Below are 21148 nucleotides of genomic sequence, written 5' to 3' on the forward strand. Positions count from 1 at the left end.
TCTTAGAGCCCATAGAAGACAGGGCTGTCTGACTAGATAGCGTGGCACTCGAGGTCTGGGAGCCAGATGTCCTGCACTGGGAGGGAGAAGAAGGCAAAAGTGGGTTGTAAAGGTGGATATTTTATGCCAGCAGCTATCAGCCTGAGCAAATATGATGAACTCTTTCAGTCATCCAGAAGCTGTTGGCATAGCACCGTGTACAGCAGTGACAGAGTTACTGCTTCTGTTGCTATTTCTGCTGTTCTGCAGTGAGAGCTGTGCTTATTAATAACAGTCTGACTTTTCAGCCACTGCTAACACTTCTGTTAAACTTTAAAAAAAGTGGTCTCTCCTGCTGCTGTTGTTTACAGAAATCTCCTAAGCAGCAAGTCTTAATTGTAATTTTATGGTTGGTTTTTGATAAATTATTTCCTCTCATACTCTATTGAATTTATTTAAATAGAAAGTAGGAGACACTACAAAACTACAAAGTAGTGTATTAACATGTAACTACTGGAAAGGTTTGGTTGGGGTCTTTTTTCATACTGACATATGTAAGCAAATAATACAATGTTCTCCTCTATAGGTGCTTGAGGTAGAGTATATCCAATATTAGTGGGTACAGCTAATATGGCTGTAATGCTTGTGCTGAGCTCACAATGTGACTCACATGTTGTGTTTGTTTGCAAAGTTGGAGAAGAGAAAGGGCATTTTTTTCAACATTAACGTAATTTTAACTCTCATCTGCTTTCTTCTGGGCTCCCATTCCTGATTCAGCACGCATGAGTCTGCTAATGAAATCCAGATGTCAGACGAAAAAACAATAAGCTCTCCCACCCTTCTGGTGGATCGGGTTTCTCAGAGAATGAAAAAAAAAAGAATCAGGAAAGATTCCTAGAATGTCTGAAACTTTAGATTTCAGTGTGTGTTCAGAGAGCAGAGGGCAGCAGGGGGATGGTTTGAAGGTAAAATTGATAGCAAGTCAAGATTCTTGGTACGAACAGGAGAAGAAATTGAGTGATTATGTTATCAGTTACTCTGAGCCCTAGACAGATCTAATATATCCCAAAGTCAGTGCTACTACTGAAGAATTACTGAATAATGACATAATTCATTAATTAAAAGTGGTGTCTTCTGTACTTCCAATAACAGTAGGATGCATCAGGGTTTGTTTTGACTTTGAGAGGTGTCTATCCGTAGGCACATGTGAGGCATTGCAAGCTTTCCTCATTTCAGCTATATTTGACCTAAGCCAAGTCACAAAGTGCTGCTTTGCTCCAAGAAGTTTCCTTTGTGACTGAAAGCAGAGTGGCCGACAGCAGTGGGCTCCTCTCAGTGGCTACACCTCTCCCAGATCTGTCTGACCATGGTGATTGCAGACCTGGGCACGTTCTGCCTCTGCTGCAGGCCACTGGCCAGGCGACTTCTGATGCAAAAGTCCTGTAACCCTACTTGTTGAGATGTAATCTGTAGATTTAGGATTTTTAAATGCCACAGCTTCACATCTTTCAGTATTGCACTCTTTTCCATGGAACACTGTGATTGAAGCTGTTATGATAGAGGTAAATCTTGCAATTGTCAAATGGCACAGTTACTCATGGATGCTGCTCAGTAGTAGTTTAGTATCTGCACAAGCTCCAGAGCTCTCTGCTGTCAGACTGAACAGAGCTGTTGAAATCTGTGCCTCCTACAAAGGGAACTGCTCTGTAACTACAGGCCCTACAAAGAACACATTCACTACTATGTATTTGGCCCAGGTTATCAAGCTGTTCATTATTCATGAGCTGCTCTTATCGGAACTGCAGCTCACAATGGTCATAACTTGTGATGATGGATGGTTAAGAGCTAGTTCCAGTGTGCAGAGTTTGCATTACAGCCTGTGTTGTTTTAACCAGTTCCTCTGGTAGTTGAACACAGGGATTCAAACAGGATGACTGTGCACAGAAACCACAGTGGGGACCAGTGGCAGTCTCTCTGCTCTTGAGGGTGGCAGGCTAAATGATCCTTTCATGAAGGATACAAACCACCTCAGTGCAATCCTTTGGACCTTGCCATTCTTTTACATGAGGAAGAGCAGTATCTTATGAAAGCATCACTCTTCATAAACATTTCTTATCACATCTTTTCTTTCTGCCTCATAGTCGTCTCTGTTACAAGCCCCTGATACATTTGATGTCTGATAAGGGCCAAAAGCAGAAGCTATAGAGATAAGAGCCAGGGAAGTGAGAGAAGTGAGAAGACAGCTGTTGCCTGAAGAGTACCAGCTGTTGAAAAACAATCAGAGGACACCATAGCGCATCACCCTAAGGTAACTTAAACAAGGACTTTAGCTCTGATCTCTGTCTGTGCAAAAAAACCTGCTTGTTTCAGTAGGAACTGAGGACAGATAGAAGCAACTTTGGACAGTCAGCCTTCAGAAACAGGCTGTTGTCTCATTCCAGCAGAATTATTGGAGCACATACTGAGGGTCTGACCCTACTGACCCCACGTTCTGCACCATGTCATACCTTCTCTTTATCTCGCCTCCATTCTTGAGATTCTTTCCCAATCAATTAGTCTCCTTATCCAGTTGCTAAAGGTAAATCCCTCATTTTCCAGAGTATCTAAGATGAATATTTTGACCCATTCTGTCCTCTTTCCAAGGTTCCTTCTATTGGTGTGAGAGAATTAAGGCTGAAGAATGGATATTAAGCACACCAAAACAGACAAGGAATGGAAAGCACAGCTTATTCCTTGTATACAGTTCCCAGAAACACAAGCCTTATCTAGCTTTTCCAAACTTAACCTTTTTCTATTATTTTCTCTTTTAATCTCCAGTGGCTGTCATGTCATTCATCACTTCCATTTTATTAATCACTCTAGAAAAGATGTTTATCTGCTTAGTATATCTTGCAAGTTAAGATATAGTGGTTTCTTCTCTGGATATTTTAACATACCTTGGGTGGTTATGTTACACCAAGGAACACAGCCCAAGTGCAGTGAGCATTACTAGTTAAATGTATAGGTTCAGATCTGTGAAAAAGCAATTTAAAGTTCTTGAAAAAGTCCAGATTACATTTTAGTAGGACTCCATGTCAGACTTAGTTAGCAGTTGAATAACCAGCAGTAAATATTCACTGCCTCCTTGTAAAGTTGATTTATTCCATACTGATTCCTAAAAAAAAAAAAAAAAATCCTCATTCCTTCTTACTTAAGGTAGAGATAAATAAGTGAATTTGGACACTGTAAACATACTATACTGTACATGCCCATAAGACAGATCATCTGTCAGCTAATTTTTCTTTTAAGCCCCCCCTGACTCCTTGATTTACTGTTGGGGAAAATGATGTGGACTGATCAGATAAACATCCAACAGAGCACAGAACTGGAAGAACTGGTGTTCTACCACATTCAAGCTGAGCCTTTTCTGCTAATGTAGTGTTACTTCATACAGGTAGAACTAAACATCTAGCCTATAGAACAAAATGTTCTATTTTCATTACATTTATGGTCAATTTGTGGGAAAGGAGTCTGGTTTTAGTTGGATCTGAACAGTCTGGTACAGTTTTTACCTGCAGTTGGGTTACCAGTATTCTGATATTCAGGTTTTTTTGCTTAACTATGGCTGGTTACTAAATTCCTATGATACTGTTCTTTACAACAAAAATAGCATTTTTAGTTTTCCAGAAGTATGGGACCAGGAAATATGTTTGCTCAAATTTTTGTAAAAAGGGAAGACAGCTGAAAACAATCCACTAAAGATCTGTAGGTATTTAAAAAAGAAATTGTCTTGCACTCAGTCCTCTACAAAATGTAGTCTAATGTACTTTTGCATTCAGATATAAATCAAGAAATGAGGTGATCAGCACATCCATATTAAACTTCTAAAGCTGAAAAACCCCTGGTGTTTGCAAACCTCCCCACACTTTCCATACTAAACACCACTTTTATTCTCCCTGTTACTCTTCAAAACACAAGTACTTTACTGGAGACCTTCCACATGACTCCAGAATATTAAATCACAAAAACAGCAAACCTGCTGAGGCTGCCAGGGATCTGGGGAGATCAGCTAATCCAACCACCTGCCCAGTACTCAGGTGTTGAGTATCTCCAAACATAAAGGCACCACAACATCCTTGGACATCCTGTCTCAGTGCTCAGTCACCCTCACCCTAAAATAGCTCTTACATTTAAAAGGAATTTCTGGTATTTCAATTTGTGCCCATTGCCTTTGGGATCAGATCTCCTCTGCCACTGAATACCAGTGAAAAGTGTCTACCTCTGTCTTCTTTAATCTCTCCTGTGCTACATATCAGCTACAAAACACAAAATCTGGGGAGCCTTTTGAATGAAATATTAGTCACGCTGAACAGGTTTTCACTGTGAGGGAAGATGGGGTGGCCACCTTTTTGCCATCTGAGATGCAAAGTCTAACAAGGTGGATGCTAAAATATGTGATTCATAGAATGTTAGAAGTCACTTGGACCTAAACTCTGGCTGTGCTCAAAACAGTTGCACTTCCCATGCCACAATGCACGGTCATGGAGAGAATTAGGGTTGCATGCATTGCAACATGCAATTTCCACTTCTAGAAGTAGCTTCTTCAGAGCTACCATCCTACCAGTCCCATAAAATGGAAACTAAGAGGTATAGTCTTGACAGATAATCATGACTATGAAAAGTCATTTTTCTCTCAAATACACTCTTGGGAAAAAAAACCAGTCGAGTCAATGAATTGAGAGAATTTTGCCCATCTAAGTAGTTGACATGGAAACTTCTCTTGAGGCAGGCAGTACATTTCAGATGCTGGGGGTAATGAATTTCTGAATGCATTGGATTAACACACACAGAAACAATGATATAGAGTACACATTTAGATTGCCTCAAATACCATTTTCTCTGTTCCAATTTGATGAGAGAGAATGGAAATAATGAGAAACTAAAGCAGAACTTAATTTTAAATCAGAATATCTGATTAAGCTTTAGTATTTTCATCAACTTCTTGACAGAGAAGATTCTTTGCACTGCAGATTTTGTGTTGCAGTGAGACAGTTTGCTATTAGTTCTCCATTTTAAACATAACTACAGGACCAGGATTTTCAAGATCTTCACTCCTTCTTTTCCATCTTTGCTGGGTTTTACCTCACCACCTCTCCTGAACTTGCAGCAGTGTTTTGTGTGTTAGACTTTAAAGGTCAAGGCAGGCAAGCCCAACGTGGTTAGCCCTCAAAGACAAATGAGCACGATTCTGTTCAAGTCTGTTAGGATGCATCTGTTTGTAATACAGGATTGTCTGCTCCACAGTATCAAAGAGGAAAAGCCAGAAGATGCTGTTAGCTGAGAGTTTCAGTTGGCACGGCACTCTGACTTGATATAGCTGGTGTGTTCATGTGGTGGAAAGAACTCAAATCACAATGATTATGCCAGTCTTGAGTTGTCAGGAGGGGCAAGGCAACTTCCTTGAACAATTACTGTACCTTCTACTTTTCCATACATTTCCATATAAACCAAACATATCTCCTTTTGTCTAATGGCACTCTCTAGAAACCTATCTGCTTCTTTCTGATCCAAGGCTGGTGATACAAATTTTGAATACCTGCATCTCAGCTGACTCCAAGACCCTTCACTCAGATGTGGGACAGTGCTGCAGAGCTGGCCTGTGGCAGATGCACACTCTGTTCCCAGCATTTCACTACCCCCTTAGATCCTTGGAAGTAGTAAACTTTCTGCTTGTTTTTGCACAGCTGACCTAATTGCTCAGAGAACTAAATTAGTGTAGGCTTTTCTTTTTCTTTTTAATGACTAGTCTTGATTAAAAACAACCAACCAAACAAAAAAACAAAAAAAAAAAAAAAAAAACCAACACAAAACCCAAAACCAGTGCTGTAGTGCACAAGATCATCAGTGATGAAGAAAAAGGTTAATTTTTTTCATAATGTCATACTGGAAACTCAAATTTAGCTGAATCTGAATCACTCTTGTGAGAAAAAACCTCTACTTATAGTAACAAGATGTAGCCCTTCTGTTTTACATTTGCCTATGGTAAAACATGGTCCTGTGCCACTTAGGCAGTGACTGAGATCACTGTATCAGTTAGCTGATCTCTTCATGATTTACCACATCCCAGGCACTCTGGGATTATTACCTATGTTCTTCTTTCTGGCTACATCTTCATGTATTAATATTGAAGTGAAACAAAAGACAGGTTTGATTCAGTATCCACATATTAAGAATAATGAATTTTTATTTTCAGATTCAACTCACTCCTATACTGCTTTTGATACTGAAAAACACTTGTTACAACCAAGTAAACTATGGGGCTGCTTCAGGGAATGGTAAATTTGTGACACTGAATTACTAAGTCATCACTATGAGTAAGGGTCAATGCTGTTCTAATATTTTTCCAAAATATAAAAGCAATTCTAATTTTGAATGTTTGGCTTTGACCCTATCTATATAATTGTTTGTATTGGTATAATTATAATGGTCCCTTGGCCTATGGAAATATTGTATAATTACAAGCAGTTAATATTACATCTTAAATGTTTATCTATAAAGAATAATAGATAAAAATCCTACTAAACCTCTGCAAAAATGTTTTGGAACAACAGCACTTCAAAGTTATATTTGATGAAAAATCACAAATTTTTTGTACGCCGATGAAAATCACAAAACATTTAAAAAAACCAGTTCTAACAGCATAGCTTCTGTTTTATCAAACTGATAAAAGCTTAGAAATAAACTCAAATATTATTTTCTGAACTTTTTTTATTCATATGATTTTTGAGAAAAGTTATCCAACTGGCTTTCATGATTGCTCAATGATGTTCGAATTTGTGATGCTAGTCATTTTGCTATTCTGGTACAGAAGTTTCTCTGAAATATTTTTTCTCCCTCCCCATTTGCTTCTTACACTTTCAGTCACACTTTATGGGCTTGCTCTAAGGCCAGTGACTCATTTTTAAGGCCTACAAATCAATCCTGAACACCTTCTACATGCATAAATATACATCATCACTCAAACTAATGGTTCCTAAATGCCACCCTAAGTTGTCATCACTGTTCTAATTTCTGTCTCACTATTGAATCAACCCAGCATTGATTTCCCTTTCAACTTTGTATTTTCAGAGCTGTGGCTTAAGCTAGTCAAGATAGGAACTAAGGACTAGAAAAGAATAAGAACTAGTTATACAGTACATCCATGCTTTTGGCTCCTCATTTCAGTGAGAGTTGTATCATGGTGGTGATTCCTTCTAGAGCCATTTATGAGAGTATTTACGTCTTTATCATTTTCTCACCTTTAACTAACACTGTTCACTCTGGAGAAGGTTACTCAAGAAAGAAAAATTAAACATATAGCAAATGGTAATTTGTTTTAGCAGTGATCATGTAGTTTTAGTTATTGGTGTACTTCTGGCAAGAAAACCAGCACAGCTGACAGATAACCATGATGGGTCTATGGAAAAATATTCCTCAATCAAAACTCTGCTAGTTCAAAGAATATGTGCTTAAAACACTTGGGGATGGTTAACCAACAGAGAAGAGAAGAGAAATTCTGGGAGGCAATGGTTTGTTATTTTGCAATCAAAGTTAAATCTTAATTTGTTACTTCTTTGGAGGAAAGTTGAAATTGTCAGGCACTAGATGAAATGAAAAACATAGTGGTACCCTGAGGAATGCATTGGTCAGCTAATAGAATCAAATTTTTTTTTTTTTAAACAAGTTGCAGCCACTGTCCTCTTTTAGCTAGAAGTGGAGCAATACTATTAGTAATTTATACTATGGTCACTTGTCTTGGATTCACTCTGCTAGACATTGTTCTTCTACATAGTCACAAAGGTGCCTGGTCTCACGGGGTTGGGAAAATTAGAAAGTGAGTCTTCTCAACTACTATTTAATAAATAATATTGATAGTGGGAGAGACAACTACTTAATACAAAATAAATACAGAAACCTTCCTAAAATACATCAGGTCTTCTATGACAGACACTATTCTTTCTTGTGGCATCTTACATACAATATCCACTAGTAATGCTTTGACTTTGTACTGTATCAGTCTGAAGCTCTGCACCACAGCATCTTTAGGCCAAATAATGGTCTACTTCTATACACTTTTGGTCCAGAAGTTGCTCTTTGATAATGCTTCCTGTATTAAATCCTAGACAGTTCAATTCTGCTAAATTATAAAAATATTGTAAGTCAAAATATAATCCCATGCATTGTTCAGTAAGGACTGAACTGTCCCATCTTCTATTGTCTTCTGCAGTACCACATACTCACAACAGAAATACAACAGAGGGATTGTGTGCAGACCTCCCCAGTTTAGCTGCAGTCTGCACTATGCTCAGTCTGCACTATGCTCTGCACTATGCTCAGGAATTTCAATCACAAAGAAGATCCTTTTTTACAAGAAGGCGGTAATGTGCCCTTAGAATCCATTGGTATCATGTAAAACAGAGCTGTGTTTGTTCTGCCTAATGGACTTTGCATGGGGCATCTTTCTAGCACAGTCAGAAACATATTCTTTGGCTGTACCAGCTTGCCCTGAGGCACTGCACTACCCCACAGATTCTCCCCAGGGAATTCATGCTTTTCAAAATCCTAGCCAGGTCCTCTTTGGTAAATGTGCGTGTCCCCGCACCTTCAGTGCAGCATGTTGCTATTGGCTACATGTCATAACTGTAAAACATAGGTTGAAAACAGCATGGGAGTTTTGTCTCATTTCGATATCTAAGGAGAAACTGGACCATGTGCCTGTAGTTCATTGAAATCAACCATATTGCTTATTTCATGGAGGAAGGGGATTGTTTAATGAGAAGTACATTCTTACTAAAATTACACTGTAGCAACTAAAATAGCAATCTCTAAAGTGAGCAAAAGTATATGGCTTTTAGCAACTGACACTAAATTAATGGAAAAATTCCTAGAGAACTTGATTCCACAGAAGCTTGCTGAGTCAGCAAGCTCTCCCAACTTTCTTTCCTTTCCTTTATAGTACTCAACTTTACAGTAATGTGTTCTCTAAATCATGTATTTTAAAAATGTGTCTTTTTCTTCTGTAGGTCATCATTAGTTTTACTAGTTGCAGAATGTAGGAGTTTTTTTTTTTTCTTTCAGTAAGCACAGATGTTGTGCATATTGACCTTAAATTCAGTTCTGCTTACTGTCTACAGGCACAGCAACAGAACATACAAGCTTACATGGTCAGAGTAAGGCTGACTATGAACTCACTGAATCCCAGCCAATTTCCTGCACAACATGCTTTTCAGATATTTTTGTTTGCATTTATACTTCTTGTAATGTGTAACACATTAATTAGCAAGTGAGAGAATGGTCTTGTAGTTTAAGATCGGGACTAAGATTCAAAAACATGTAGGTTGAATGCTGACTAGTTAGATACACTTGTATTAGTGATATTAGCAATACTATATGTCCATGTTTTATGGATGAGGAACTGTGGCAAAATCCCATCTTACCCACTAGAGTCAGCTCTTCCAGCCAAAGTATTTTTTCTGTCATTTTGTATAGCTCCTACTGCAATAGACTCAGGATCTCCGCTTAGTAGTAAATGATAAATAATTTTTAGACAAGGTTGAAAAACAATCACTGCTGGTCTGCACTGGTCTGGGGATCAATGTGTCAAGTCAGCACAGCTGACATACCACAGGTTTACAGAGTACTATTTACAAAAGACATGAGAAACCAAAGAAGAATTCAAATATGGTTCAAAACCAAGGGGAACCTGATTTAGCCTCCTGGACTTGCCAAGCAGGGCTGGATAGAAAATGAGAACAGTGTTTCATGAGATTTTCCTACTTCTGGTCAGGCCAGAAATTTTGCAAGAGCAGCTTTTCTCATGATATTTTGGCACTTTTGCTTCTGGTCTTGCCTGAAGCCTGGAGGCAGAGCCATGTGAACATACTGAGGGAAAAAACAACTTTTCTCAGTGTGTTTGATCTTCAGCTACAGCCTGAAAGATTAATGTTCTCATACTTCATCTATGTCCAGTTGTTACTTTCAGGTTTAATGTTTTTTAACTCATACCTCCTTCTTTTGCTGCTGTAAACTTGCAGCCTCACATACAGCTTAATCCTTTGTCACCAGAAGAAACTGAAAGCATAAAATGAAGTCTCTTTCTTAAAAGAGATGACTTTGAATTACGGAGAAGAATGTGCTGTCCTTGAAGCCAACTTTCTAACTACCTTAACAGCACTGTCTACTTTACCCCAGAACTTCTCCACTTGATGTCAGAACATTGTGGCTCACTTGAGTGGGGACTCGAGGTAGCCAGTGTAGTCATTGACAAGACTACAAGAGCTCACAGAATGTTCTCCACATACCCTCAAGCCAAAAGCAATCCTACGTCATTTTTCAATCAATCTATGTCATCATCCAAAGGACAAACTCATTGGGGCAGAGACTGACCCTATCCATGAGTTTCTACCAGGTCTGTTGTGACAGACAACTTCCCACAAATAGCAAATGATACTATTAATACCAGCCTTTTCTTCTTTGGAGCATTTATCCTTCATAGAAAGTAGTGAATCATATAATAAGCAAGCGTTAATAGGAAAGGATCTCTCTAGCCCTCTTCCTAGAAAGTTTTTATTCTACTCAAATGAATAGAGGGTCTCTGCAGCCTTCCTTTGACAAAGGAGATGATCTTGACTATGGATAGCAATCAGAAAAAAGTTAAATTCACACTTGCCCCTCCCCTCAATTTTTCAGATGACACTATTCCAATGAACTTCTTAACAAACCTGTTTATGGCTATTTGCAGAATTACTCTAAACACACGGTCATTTGCGCCAGCATGCCTGCCTAGTTTGTCTCTCACCCTGTTTATCTGCAAGCACGTTTTCAATGCAACCACCTGCCAAAACCAAAAGCTGAAATTTGGGGGATTTGTAGTAACACACCCTGTGTTTTTTTCTAGAGTGGGGAATAGGAGGTAATCGGAGGTGGATGAACTGAGCATTTCAGTCTTTCTCCAGTGTGGCTCAGAGCATTGTCCTCACCTAATCAGTCTCCCCCCAGACGTGTATATGTATTAGGACCTATAGCATGTGTTCTTTTACTGTGTTCTGGGGACAGGTGATAACCGTGTTCTGGGGACAGGTGATAACCGTACCCTGGACCACTGAAATTTCATGTAGGCTGGAATTTATTTCTTGATTCAACTACAGCTGTTTCTCAGATGATAAAAATAGGCTCCTGTGCTAGTGCTATCACTGCCTATTTTGATTAAGACAAGATGTGCAACAAGATCCTGTTCTGATCCATATGATCCAGAATAAGGGAAGGGTAAAACAAAGTTTTCTTTCTAGCAAAGTTCTGGGGAAAGGGAGAGGAAAATGAACAAGCAAGAAACAGGTAATTCCTGTTTAGATATTCTTAGAGCCTTTTGTAGAGTTTGCAAATTGCACTGGGTAAGAACTCATCACTGCAGCTTTCTTAGCACCTCAGTTTGTTGTACATATATTAGTAGAAGTAAGGTACTTGCCATGATTAAACCATTACCCCAGGTGAAGTCAACAGCTGATTCTTGCTTGTTCCCGTGACAAGCACAAAATAGTACTGCAAAGTTCTTGATCTCTGTCACCATGCCAAAGAAGGAATTAAGGACTGGAATCAGGTCTGGGCAGCAGTTACCAGGAAAGTGATCACTGTGTTTGGCTTCAGGTGGACTCACCAAAGAAGTCCCTTTCACTGACGCTGCTGGTGGTGTTCTCAAAGCCTATGCTTCTCTCAAATTATCATACCAAGCAAGACCAAAAGAACTTCCACACATTCAGAGCCAGGTTCGTAGTGGACAGAACTGGAAAGTAATAGGATGGAGAGCAAGTCCATAGTTTGGTACTGCACTGTAACAAGAGTGTTAAGTATGGACAGATGGTGATGAACCCAGACTGAAGGGCACATAGCATCATGTATCCTCAGAGCAGAGATAAATACTCTTCATAGTATTAGTACTGATGAATTAGTATTAGTACTCTTTATAGTTCAGTACAGATGAATTTTCTTTACACAAAAAGTATCCTTACAAACCTTTTTATACTGTTTTAGAAACCTTGCATTATTAATACCTTTAAAAAAGGATGTTGAAATTAAGATTTCAGATGACTTTTCATTCCGCTAGCGGTACTATACTTGATCTCAAATATTTCTAGCTAGTACAGTTCTTACTCCCTTTAGAGGACACTGGACTGGTCTTTAATCTAGATTTATCCAATTCACTTTAGCAGCCCTAGAATGTTTTCGATAGGAATCCAAACCTGGGAAAGTTTATCTGAAACTCTGATAATTCTGCCTTTATCAAAGAGGATTAGAAAAGAGAAATAATGTAGCCCAGATCAAAGTGAAGACTATCAGGTTAACTACTAGCCTTGAATGGGGTTAACCAAAGGTTTCTTGGATCCTTACTACAGAAAAGAAAACGGCTTGGATTGTGTGGAAAGGAATTATACTAAATACCCAGAGCCCCTTGATAGGATACTACAGAAAAAAGAAAATCAGAGAAAAAAACCACACAACTCCCACCACTCCAGAATGTTGCTTCTCTGTACTACACATCTTTGTAATTGGAGATCTTTGATTTTGGAACACCTGTCGTCCTTTAGAATGAAACATGCAATATTGAAAAGAGCGGAACACTTTATTTACTTATGGTCTTTGTGAAAGCGTTTCATAGTTGAACTACCTGGATTGATTTCTGCCATCATCTGGCACAGCTTTATCTCACAGCAAAAGGTGCTAAATCATCAAGTGTGTTCAGGCACATCTGTGATGTCATACCATATGCAGTAACAATGTATTTATTATGTGATATGGTGTGCATCTGTCCTAGTAGGTCATTCCTATCGTCTTCATCAGCAACACACTTTGTTTTTTTCTATGTGCAATGTTTTGTTTTACTTTGAGAGCACAGACAGCTTTGGCAAGGACTGAGGTTTAAAAGTTAGCAGTTGCATGGACCTAACTGGACAAGTGAGCAGATCAAAACCAGGAGATAACAGTATATATTTATAGGGAGATATGCTTATGGAAACCTATGGGAAAGGCCAGCTTCCTTTTCAGAGAAGACAGAGGTTGTGCGTGCTCATTACAGCTTTGTAAAATTTTCCTTCTACCATTTTCCTTTATATTCTAAGTGAAAATTAATGGCAAATAAATTCTTGCTACTCCTGTCAGCTCTAGTGCTCTATTAAGCTTCAGTTTAATACTTAGTTGCTCCAAAATCTTTGGGACAAATTATCTCCTGGCTTAACTCCACCAACTGTGGTGAAGCTACATTAGAATAGATTTGGCCCTACATTTTTTTCCCCAGTGCTGCTTTTGCTTGACTCTGTACATGACCAGAATATAAAGACAGCAGGCTTACATTAGAAACAAGTCACTAGAGAAACCAAGAAATCTTTCTAAGGTATCAAATGTCTTTTCATGGGGTGTAAATGACTGCACAGTTCATTTCCTTCCTTTTCAATATCTTCTGGCTGGAGGACAGTGCTAACTGTCATGTAAACATCAAGTTTTACAATAGAATTCTCAAAAATAAGTAAAATACTTGTTTGCATTGCTTAGTTCACTTTTCCCCCTGCTTATATAAAAACCTGACATTCTCATTACAGAATTACAAACAACGCCCAAACCCCAAAAACACTCATTGAAATCTGTTAGGACATAATCTGTTTCCATGTATTCATGGTTCAGCTGGTGCAACAGCCTCCTGGATTTACTGCTGGTCTGCTGTGCAGCAGACCCCTAGAAATTCTGCCAGAGAACACCTCAGTCATCTAGACTGGTACAGTCTTTCTCTAAAGCAGTGTTTTCCCACTCTTGCTGTCCCATTTTACATGACTCAGCGATGGAGTTTCACACTGAAGATAATTCTACATTTTAATTGAGGGTTTGCTTTTTTAATTGCTATTTCTTTTCAGGGTTGAAAGAGAGCTGCTTTTGTAGACTTAAGGCACGTGGCAGGAGGAGATGGAAACTTTTCTTTCATAACATCTTTCTGATTATAGAGCCCTTTGATCCTAGAAGATTTACATTCAACTGAAACAAAAACTGAGACAAAACAACCATTTGTAATCATTGGTCACTAGTACAATTTGGAGTATCTTATCGGGCAGGCTAATAACAAATTGGCATAACCTCACAGACACACATACAGGAATATCTGTCTACCATACTATTTTAAAAAACCAGAATGGAGGAGAAGAAACTTCAAGTTTTGGCTAAATCTATTTGAAAGGAAGCGTTATCCTATTGGTACAGAAGAATCTAAAGATAGTGACATCAAAGCACCAGGAGAGCAATGCTCTTCCTCATGTGCCAGCAAATTCTTTGCTGAAGATGACACTGTGGCGAAGTGGTGGCTTAAATTTAGACACTTGCTAAATTGAGAGCTGTTGGAAAACTGCATAAACACCTAAAAATCCATGAGTATACCTCTCTGAAATGCTGTAGGCAGCATTAAAGTAATGGTCCCTTTTACATTGCCACAGACCTAAATTCCACCTAACCTGCACATTTGTGCCAAGATGGTTTGCTCCCCTCTGATGCTGAACCTACTGACTTGGAAACTGAAGCACAGCTGTACAGCTTGTCCAGCTAGGGACATGAGAAGGATTGTTGTGCCATTTTTGGCAATTCTTTGTCTATTCTGACTAGAAAATGAAGAAATCAGAAGGTAGAGACACATGAAATTACACACTAGTTGACTGTAGTAGATATTTACACAGTTCTAGCTACAAGTGAAAACCTGAGCAGAATGGAGAGGAAGGATAGTGTTGGAAGCTTGGAGGAAGCAGCAATCACTGCCCAAAATGGAACAGCCCGTTGAATTAGCCGCACCATTTCCTCAGCTTATCCTGCTGCCTTTCAGTCTGTATATTCTCAAGCATTCTCTGCAGTCAGACTTCAAATAGCTGAAAGAGTGACGTGTCTGCAATTTCCTAACCTGACAGCTATTCCTTACTGCTAGGAATTTTCTTCTTAGACATTTAAACTGATGTCTAACATCTAATACTAGGAAGAAGATGAATAGCAACACTTCCCACCACTTTATAACAGCCTGACAATCTTCACTTAAAACTGCTCACAATAATTCTTTACTCCCTTGGAACTGGTGTTTGATGTATCTACAGAAGTGTCATTCTGCTTCTGAAATCTGTAGGACGTTTACTTATTTACTAGCAAAATGTCATCTAGATTGGGATTTTGCCACCAAATCTTACTGCAGTTTTCTGAAGCTGAGTACTTGATACACTAAGGCTCCTTTAGAAAACTTGTAAGTTTGTTTTTTTTCCTTATGGATTATTTTCCTAAGTTTTATTTTGTTAGTTTATAAAAATAACTTTCTGCTTACATCCTAATCTATGCTTACACAAACATAAGTCACCTCAGCAAACTAGAATTCCCATGATCTGAAATCCTCATCTCTAACATTTTGGAAACTTGGTCAGAACTTTAAAACTGCCTCATCCAGTCAGGCACTCTGCTTTGATGACCTTGGGGAGGTACTGCTTTTTTAAAATGTCAGCTACCAAATTTCCAAATCAGGCACCCATAATTTATATTTCTAGCTGCAAAAGCACCTTTTTCCCACAACACTTGATTGCTGAAGCACTTTTTAGCATTTGCTGTATTCTTGGCTCAAAAGACGAAAACAAAACCTAATTTTTACTGACACTTGTGGAGTTTTCCCACCCTGCCGGGGAAGCCTAAATACAAGCAGACTGGAGAAGAACAGGAACAAAGAAGCCATGCTGGAGGAACTTGCTCTAAAAACACAGCTGAGCATGCTGAATTCCCAATGCACCAGAGATACAAATAATAATGTAAAGTGAGGATGGAAGCTTTGCTGTGAAACCTCTTGTTCTCCTGCATCTCTAAGAATATGTCCAGCCCAGAAGAATGTACATGAAGATGCGTGTGAGGCTGCCCAGCTCTGAGGTGCAGCCAGCACATGCAACACTGCATAAAGCCCTTTGTGTTTACGAGGGGCCAGTCTCTTGCTCAGGGAGCCATGTCTTTTTGTTTACCCACTGGGGTGCTGCCTGTGGCTCCTTATTAGGGCCCCTGCCTCTACAGGCATTTCTTGGTACAGTCAGTGCAAGCATTTTTTAACTATTGCTTACAAAATGGCAGTGGCTTCCCCAAGGCCATATCTTTGTTTCTTTGCACAATGCTGTGATTGTGTAAATTGTCTTGCGTAAGCACATCAGCCCACTCTGGAATTAATTTTCCCCCCCTTATAGCCTTTCATTGTTGTTCTTTTATGGTGGGATTTGTTCTTTTGCCATCTTGTCACAAATCCATTCCTGTGGCTATGTCACTTTTAAGAAACAGCATGGCTAAGTCTGGCCTTTCAATTTGCAGAGGTCTGGGGAGCAGCTACTTTTGCTGAGAGCACTGTTGTCAGCAAACTGAATGGGCTCCCCAGCACTGTCACACAAAACTGCAGAGTCCCCAAAACTGTGAAGCCCAAAGCAGCCACTTGTGTTCTTATATCATAATCATTTCCTGCATATAGCTCAACAGACTGTCTTCTAAATCTAGTGATGTGACTTGTGACATCACACCTGTGAGTATGAGAGCTTCCTCTCTTAGAGATGATCAGGCAAACAAGTCTTTGGATCTTGAATGCAGACACTGCAAGCCTCAGCATCGTGTACAGATATTTCTTCTTTCATTTGTATAAAGAGCAAACCACAAGTGAAAACTAGAATCTGTGAAAAACTTGCAGTTTCAAGATGGCACAGCATTTTGGAGCATGTTTGTCTCCACCCATCTCCACCTTAGCAGTAATCCCGCTTCAAGGTGTGTTTTAGTAGTGCACAGGATCCTTCCCTGGGTCATGGATCTGACCACTATTTCCTCAGCTGCTAATATTCATCTGGCAGGTTATAAAAGGGTAACAGGAAAGCATATGTAGAGGCTTCCCCTTTTTCTTTTACTACAAACAGAAGAGGTCTGGCTGACCACAAGGCTTTGCTGGCTCAATGTGTGCAAGAGCCCATCAGAAGATGTCCATATGGGGGGACACCACTACAGGACAGACCCTCAGGATTTATTACAGGCCATGTCTGCAGAAACCCTCCCAGCTGACCTCGACAGCATTGCACAGGTTGTCAGCTATGCAGCAGCCCCATTTGGAGTTCAGGAATACAATAGTCAATTTGAGATTAGACAGGAAAGAGTTAACTATCGGGCTTTCTTGGAAGAAAGGAAAATTGCACTTAATTAGCTTGTGCCACCTAGAAGGATTGAGACTATGTATTTAGCCAAACACCCACTCTAAGGGAACACATAAATCAGGATCAGTATTGTTGATTTACCAGAAAGGATGTAATCCAAATCCCTGTTATCCGAAATGTGTTGGTTTGTCATGATAAAGCAGCACCCATGGAGTTTACTACTTACCATGTGTACAAACATAGTCACATACTCCACTAAATGACCAGTAATCAATCAGCCCTAGTCTAACTGAGGGCAATGGAAATTCCATTGTCTTCCCCCAAGCTTTGAAATGAGCCTGAGTCAGACACACAGAATTTTTGCATGTGTGTTTGTTATAATACAGTCATACTTCAGTGAACAGCGTTGCAAGATGTAAAATACTCTGTTCAAATACTCTAAGCTAAGTACATAAAATAAATTACTTCTATTCATTGTGTTTGCGCTTACAAATCTATTGTTTTAGCCACATTTAAAAACAATCAGTATTCTTAAGGCTTGAACGCTATAAAGGTTCAGATCAGTATCATAGACAAACCACTAAAAAAGTGAGAAATTACCTTCCTATAAATAAAGTGTGTCATCTTCAACACAAAAACTTAGAAAGAGTTTACCTCCTAATGTGCATTTATAGATTATTTAAAAACTATACTGTCTGAATGATGCTAGATAAATATAAGGTTATGCTACTGTTGTCAAGAGAGCTTAAGGAGCTTGATGAGGGTTAGAAGTATTTTGTCTTTGAATGGCATGATTGTGATATCATCCCATCATCCCTAACATTAGATTTTATTTAATTAAAATTAATTAGCATAAAAGAAAAATGCTGCAATAAAGTGGAAGCTGCCTTTGTAACAGTGATTCTCCAGGTACGCCTCACTCCTTTTTCTCCCCCTAAATGCTCACTAAACTGCTTGTGCATTTCTGGTGAGCTGAAAGATCCACAGTCCACGTTCCCTAGAACCACTTCTGGAAGACTGTGAGTCTCAGTGATCCAGAATGAAATACTCTTTTGGCAGCATACTGAAGCACCTTACCAGCTCTTTCTCTCAACTTGTGTTAGTCGCATGGTTAATGTATAAATATCAGACCTAAATGTTTCCAATTCAGAATTGGATCTGAATGAAGAGCTGTTTTACACAGGCTGAAATATTATTACTGTTACCCTGGGCTATGCTTCTGAGGCTGTGTTTGGCATGTGTCCTCAGCTAAAATGCTTTGTGTTTACTGCTATCAGTATTACTCATGTTCATGCTGTTTGTGTGTCTCAGCACATCTGATCCCTGAATTTCAAAGGTAACTGTAAGTAGAATGATGGTGGTGGTTGCCAGCTAAGGCTGATGAGCACCTGCCTTTAAACACTGCTCTTGTGCTCCTCCTGCTAGCACTGGAGCATAGTCTGTTCATCATGGCTGGGCTTCTCTGCTAACACCAACAAGAGTTGGTTTAAAAACATTTAGATTAATCTGTACCTCTGCATTTCTTTGAAGCTTGGCCTAGCTAACAAGAGCAAGATTTCTACTGTGTTAAGGAAGAAAAATTCTGAAAAGCAATAAAAATGGGAAATAGCTCATTTGGAAATGACCTGATTGGTCATATTGTTTATCCCATAATCTTAGTAATCTTGGAAATATTCATTCTGTTTATACTTTGGCTTCAGCTACAGCAGAAAGTATTGGTTGTGCTGTTCATCTTGGTCTAAGCAAATAATGGTGAGAATAAGCTTAATTGCAGAACTAAAATACATGGAGGTAGCAGGAGATATGACCTGCTTTTTGTGTTTTTCTTGAAGAAAATCCTGAAATACAGAGTTAGCATGATGAGGCTTCAAGAAAGGATGTGAAGGTGATCAACTGCAGAGATCATGTATCTGTCAAGAGATAGCAAAAATCACCTGAAAGGCACAAGATCACTGGTTATATGCAGAATATAGCAAGGGGGAGAATTAAACCCTTATTAATCCTAGCTTTCCGTGTACTAAAAAACAATTTATAAAGACATATAGCTTTGTCCTCCAGCACTAGTGTCCTCCCTACCTGCCCAGGTCAGTGCCATGCCAAGCTGACACCAGCCAGTGACCAAGGGGGCTCTGCACCATTTGATGTGAAGAGCAGATAGGGAGGCAGCAGGCTGGCCAGCAGGTGGATGGGCACTAAGGAAAAAGTAAGAATTAATCCAGGGAAAGATGCTTTGGGGATGAATCCAGCACTATTTTTATATTACTGATCAGAGGAGTTCAAATGGCTTGTGTTACATGGAAGGAGAAGATGAGTAGAGGATTTTCTATAAAGGTGATGTTACAGACGTTTGTTTTCTTCCTGGTGAGCAGGAAAAACAGTTTTGTGTGTTTCTTGCCAGGAAAACTCAAACAGAATTAAGCTGTAAAGCAGTCCCGCATTTTCTGGGGTGCTCAAAGAAGATATTATCCTTGAAATTCCCATGTAGTAACATTTTTAAATTTTCAAATAGTGTTTCTGCCAGTGCATATATAGAAATGGGAATTAGACATAGTATGACAAAGGCCCAAGTCTGTAAAGTCTATATATAATCACCATTCTTTCCTATTTTCTTTCATCTGTTTTTGATCAGACTATCCTTTAAATAGACATTTCTATCCTCTTCAACCTGAATGCTAAGGACTCCCAATTTAGCAAGAAAAATATAATCACCATACAGACCAGAATAACAAAAACTGCTACTGAGAGTCATGGAACTGAATTAAGAACTATTTCAGCAACCAGGCTTATACACTGCTCAGCCTGTTTAGAAATATCATCTCAAAACTGATTACTTACACATGATGTAACTAAGTACTGAAAATTTAAGGTAGGTGCTTAGTTCATTGAAATTACTGTTAATTGACTGTTGCCATATAGTCCCTTCCCAAAATACACAACCTGAAAATAAGCATTCTACTAGGAAATCAGATGCATGCAAAGAAGTGATTCAACCCAATCACCTATCCCACAGAGGAGGCCTGCATTTCTACTTTTTGTGGAATTGCCTGACTTTGGAAGGATGACAAAGGGTAAAAAGTCATGATGTGGACAGCATGCAAACACAAACCTAAGTTTCCAAAAGGTGTTTCTTATATTGGAAAACAAAGCCCAGACACATCCCCTTCAGGTCTGCTTTGGCACTAGGTTCTTTGAGGTATTGTCAAGAAGAGGCAGGAGTTTAGTTCACTTGTACAGAAAAGGAAGTGGAGATCCCATCCTTTAGGTTGCAGTTTTGAAAATAGTTACATAATATGGTAATAACAGGGTCGATTTTTATTTCTCAAGAGCTGATACGATGTGAATGTGGGCTATTTGAAGGCAGACATTTTGTGTCCTCCATATCCCAGTTATTTCCCCATTTGAACAGAGAAATGTGGGCATGGAGGTATGTAGATTCCTGCAGACAGCTCAGGGCTGAGCACGACTTTGCAGGCTCTGCTACAGACATATCCCTTTTGCTAGAGAGCAGCATGCCACCAGGGAGTGACAAAACAGATTAACATGTACACATGGTTTTCAAAACAGAGTTTTCCAAGCTCTGTTACAGTTCTTAAACACAGATAGAGACCAGTTACCAAGTATGCATCACCCATAAGAAAAAAGGACTTTCAGTTTTTTGAAGTGGTTTAAAGTGAGAAACCATCCCGTACCTGTGCATATAGTTGAGAAAAATGAATACACAAAGTCGACAGTTTTCTCTATGCCCTCAGTATAAAGTGCAGCCAAAGGAGCTACACCTGCTGTTCATACACAGGAGAAGATTGCTCAGTGTCCCCCTCTCCTTTCACAAGGTTCATTCACTAACTTCACACCAGCTTTGCTCCAGCATCTGTGTTAGCAAAACTAACAGAGCAGAGAGGAGCTCAGAGCTGGACTAGAGGAGACTCTAGTTGTCCTGAGAACTTTTCACAGACACAAATCTTGGCCTGGCAAGAGTGCAAAGAAGGCCA

General features: G+C 39.3%; 1 protein-coding gene and 1 long non-coding RNA gene across 2 annotated transcripts in view; one reads left to right on the forward strand and one right to left on the reverse strand.

Moving 5' to 3' along the window:
• The window catches only part of ZCCHC24 (zinc finger CCHC-type containing 24), a 101350-nt gene that overhangs the window by 28524 nt on the left and 51678 nt on the right, over positions 1–21148 (forward strand). The gene's annotated exons all lie outside the window — the stretch shown is intronic.
• LOC137477939 (uncharacterized) lies at positions 12840–17717 on the reverse strand. The gene is made up of 2 exons (XR_011001288.1): positions 17301–17717; positions 12840–14025 (listed from the first exon to the last, which is right to left on the reverse strand). It is a non-coding gene; the product is annotated as an uncharacterized lncRNA (long non-coding RNA).

The sequence above is a fragment of the Anomalospiza imberbis genome, chromosome 8 (assembly GCF_031753505.1).
Source record: "Anomalospiza imberbis isolate Cuckoo-Finch-1a 21T00152 chromosome 8, ASM3175350v1, whole genome shotgun sequence".
In the NCBI taxonomy this organism is placed as follows: Eukaryota; Metazoa; Chordata; class Aves; order Passeriformes; family Viduidae; genus Anomalospiza; species Anomalospiza imberbis.